This window comes from Bombina bombina, chromosome 6 (assembly GCF_027579735.1).
Source record: "Bombina bombina isolate aBomBom1 chromosome 6, aBomBom1.pri, whole genome shotgun sequence".
In the NCBI taxonomy this organism is placed as follows: Eukaryota; Metazoa; Chordata; class Amphibia; order Anura; family Bombinatoridae; genus Bombina; species Bombina bombina.
This window is the reverse complement of record NC_069504.1, coordinates 1,076,438,935-1,076,443,625: the sequence shown is the minus strand read 5'-3', so window position 1 is coordinate 1,076,443,625 and position 4,691 is coordinate 1,076,438,935.

The window sequence follows — 4,691 nt, the reverse complement described above, 5'->3', positions numbered from 1 at the left end:
TCTAAACTTTTTCTATAAAAGTCTATGCGGATTTGTGAAGATAAATTATTTGATTTTGTAAAGGATTGTGAATAACTCTTTGGTTTTCCCTTTGCTAATTAGCCATTTTTACAATTTTCCATTGTAAAAAGGCTTGATAAAACACAGGAGAAATTGGTTCTCAAACAAACTATCAACACAAAATATCTCTAATACAAATGGTTGTGTTTTAAGAAAGCATTAAAAAAACTTTAAAAAACAAACTATTTTTAACTTAAATTTTTTTTTTTTTCATAAAAATTTAACATACTATCACTCATTTAAAATAAACTCAAAGTTAAAATAACTTAATTCAACATACAAAAACGTAGTCCAACATTTGCAAAGTCTGTTTAAAAGCTATTTTAATATGAATTAAAGAGATACTAAACCCAATTTCTTTTCATATAGAACATGAAATTTTAAGCAACTTTCTAATTTACTCCTAGTATCAATTTTTCTTTGTTCTCTTGCTATCTTTATTTAAAAGGCAGGAATATGAGCTTAGCAGCCGCCCCATTTTTGGTTCAACACCCTGGATAGCAATTGCTGATTGGTGGCTACATTTAGCCACCAATCGGCAAGCGCTACCTAGGTGCTAAATCAAAAATGGTCCGACTCCTAAGCGGTACAATCCTGCTTTTCATATAAAGATAGCAAGAGAATGAAAAAATTGATAATAGGAGTAGATTAGAAAGTTGCTTAAAATTGCATGCTCTATCTGAACCATTAAAAGAAAAATTTGGTTTTAGTATCTCTTTAAAAATAAAAAAAATATGTGCATGCTCAAAACCTGAATGAGCAATGTACAGAAATCACCACTGTGAACACTACTGGTATTTTTCCCACAAATAAAAGGGATCATTCTTTCCACAGACTAAAATGTATGGAAGATTAGTTAAATATATATTTTTTTATATAGCTATTGGTGAACATTGACACACCTCACAAGTATAGGAACCTCAGCTAAAAAGGTAATTTGCCATCATTTTAAAATAGCTCAAGAAAAAAAAGCAAACAACAAAATAGACAATTATTTCAGCAAAGCATCTAATAAATGTTTTTATGCATAAGGTTTTATCTTAGTGGAATCATTTAAGAAATCAACATCAATTAGACAAAAAAATAGCATAACAAAATAACAGCACTAACATATCAAAGTGCCCTAATTATAAAACAAGTTAACTAAGTTTTATGCTTATAAAAGAATCAGATGCTGGGTAATTTTTTTTTTTTTTGGCTGCTTTCTTCAATATTTTTTCGTGTGGAAAAAAAAAGCCTTTGATACACAACACATGAAAACTTAAAAACAGATTCTTTCAACACTTCAGGAACAGTGCAAAGCAAATCAAATAGAATCAGCAAACAAAAACAAGTGTTTACTGCACATTACCATCATTAGGTGCTTATATCAGTAAATCGTCTTTGAACAAGATTGACATGTTTATAGCAGCGAAATTGAAAAGATAATGTATATTTCTCACAAACCTGTTGTTAGTACAACAGATACTACAGAAGTGGTCCTCAATGTTTTATTTTCAAATCCACTTCCTTTTTATTTAAATCAAGAAAAAATACCCTAATCTATCAATCTATCTATCTATCTATCTATCTATCTATCTATCTATCTATCTATCTACAGGTGTACCTCCGAGATATTGCGGGTTCAGTTCCAGACAACCGCAATAAAGTGAAAATCTCAGTAAAGCTATTTCCCAGTACATATAAAAGTTATGTTTACACTATACTGTACTCTATTAAGTGTGCAACAACAATATGTCTAAAATAACAATTTACATAACTTAATAAAAAAATACTTTATTGCTAGAAAATACTAACCATCATCTAAACTTTCAGCAAGTTGTAATCTTTTTACTGGTGGTGTGTATTTAAATATGTGTGTGTATATCTGTGTATACACCTTTATTTATGTGCTTATATGTGTATATATGTTGGACAAATGGTGCCGATAGACTTGCTCAATGCAGGGTTATCATAAACCTTCAATTTGTAAAAAATGCAATATTTGCAAAGTGCAATAAAATGAGGTATGTCTGTATATCTGTCTATCTAAATGATATTTATTTACATATACACATATGCACACACACGTGCACAATATATACATAATGTGTCCAATAATTTTAAAATTACTGATATCTGATTACAATTACTGTCTCTCTCTCTACATTGTATGACCATCTTTATATCAACACTGGTGAGACAGTTTATCCTGTTAAATTCATATATCCACACTGCATGATAATTGTATTTCCTGTACTTGAGAAGTTGAATACACGCTCATACTACTTCTGCATAACAAACCTTGTTTTGGAAAACTGTTTTATTTACTTGTGGACTTAGTAAACTATACAGGAGTAGCACTTATACCAATTCCCTTTCTATGTTTTGTACCATATTATAGACTTCAGAGTCTAATACACTTATGTAAGGGCACCATCTTCCTTTACTGTGTACTATTCTGTATCCACAAATTGGGGCCTATCTATCAAGCTCCGTACGGAGCTTGAGGGCCCGTGTTTCTGGCAAGCCTGCAGGCTCGCCAGAAACACCAGTTATGAAGCAACGGTCTAAAGACCACTGCTTCATAACCCTGTTCGCCTGCTCTGATGAGGCGAACAGGAATTGCCGGAATTCAACCCGATCGAGTACGATCGGGTTGATTGACACCCCCCTGCTGGCAGCAGTGTCTGCAGGGGGCAGCGTTGCACCAGCAGCTCACAAGAGCTGCTGGTGCAATGCTGAATACGAAGAGCGTATTGCTCTCCGCATTCAGCGATGTCTGTCGGACCTGATCCGCAGTGTCGGATGAGGTACGTCCGACAGACATTTTATAAATAGGCCTCTTTATATGAACAGTAGATAAGCTATCATTAAGGATAGTACATACATATGCACATTTATATATAATATTAAGTGTGTGCAATCAAACACAGCTAGCTCTATTTAGAACTTTATATATATATATATATATATATATATATATATATATATATATATATATATATATCTGATTATTGATTGATATTGTGCATGACAGAGGTGGTAGTATTCAGTACCGGTGAGCACCTCCACAAAAAATCCATATATATATATAAACATTTTATTAATTGTCTTACGCATTTGTTTTGAAACATCTTCAGCCTTAGTTCCCTGTGACACACACTTCTATGTGCAGAAAGACGCTAGTGTGTACAGACCCCATCAGAACAGTACCACAGTATATAAAAGTTTACAATAAAAGTATATAAACATATACAATAGTATTATTATTGTGTAGATTGCCCATTGTACTTACCCACAGTAAGTGCTACAGGTGTTTTATATTGCATAGCTTGAAATTCCTTATGGGCAGAGATTCTTGAACCTAGTCTGTTTTCAGTGCTGTTTCTGTAAGGTTTTTTCAAAATTTCTTCAATTGAATAGGATAAATGTCCCTTTGGGTAAGTCCCACAGTGTGAAGACAGCTTAACTTCCATAGTTTGAGAAGATACGATTGTAGGAAAAGCAACAATTCCCTTATTCTGTACTAATGCACAAGAGTATAGCCAAAAACAAACAAACAAGAACCCCTTAACGGACACACATGCCCATCTTTTTTTAAATAATAATACAGGAATGTTCCTTCATGTTCTCATGCTGCAAACATATTTTATAGATGTTCTTTTAAAAATAAGGATGAAGCTGAAAGTGTTGTAAGGAGGGAGTTTTAAATTGAGAGCCACCAGTCAAATTTATGCCATAACTATTATAGATCAACAATTCATGAAAAGCAAAATCCACAGATGCCAGCTATGTAGATGGAGTTCAAGTTAGTTAGAAATATATTTCCTAGTTGTACTATGTTAAAATTAACAGGATCCTTTGCCAAACCAGGTCTTATGGGACTAAAGAACGCTATGGAGCTGTACAATGTCATAAAAGATTTTTTTAACTAGTGTGTCAGTAATAAAAAGCCAGTCCTGTTCTAAAACATCATGTCTGACACACCTGAGGATGCTTTGATTTCTTCCCTTTTGTCCAATGTCACTGTGTAATTAATGAGTCCTGAATCAGAATAAACACATGACCGCCTTCTACCAATTAAGACAATTTGTAAGCCATTTTAACACGTCTAGTTTGTTGGCTATAATATTGATAAAGCTGCTTTTTTTGTCCCATAGTTTGTATTTTCTTTTAAAAAAAGTCTATTTTTTTTCTCTGTCCCTTTTTTCTTCCTTCTTTCCCCCCCAAACCTTCTTTGTATTACTCTGCCTGCGCTCTCTCTGTTTTATCTTGTGCTGCTCTGCATGTGTCTCATTGTTATCTTACTGTTAGAAATATATTGACTAACCCTTCCTTATTTGCTCATTACACTGGCCGTCCTGCGCCCATATACAGCTACAATCATTCACAGGTTACTGTGTAATCACAATACAGTTACATGTCTCTATTAACTCTCTCTGCTCCAGCTGTGAGCTACTCACACTATCTGCAGTAGAATGGATATTTCAAAGGACATTTAAATAGTTACAAATTAGGACTTTTTCCTCCACGGCAAATACAAGTGCTGGAAAGGGAAGGAACAGATGATATTGGGAAAGAGGCGGGAGTGATATTCAATATCACAATTAATCATTACACAAACTACTTAATTAACTCCACTTATTAAT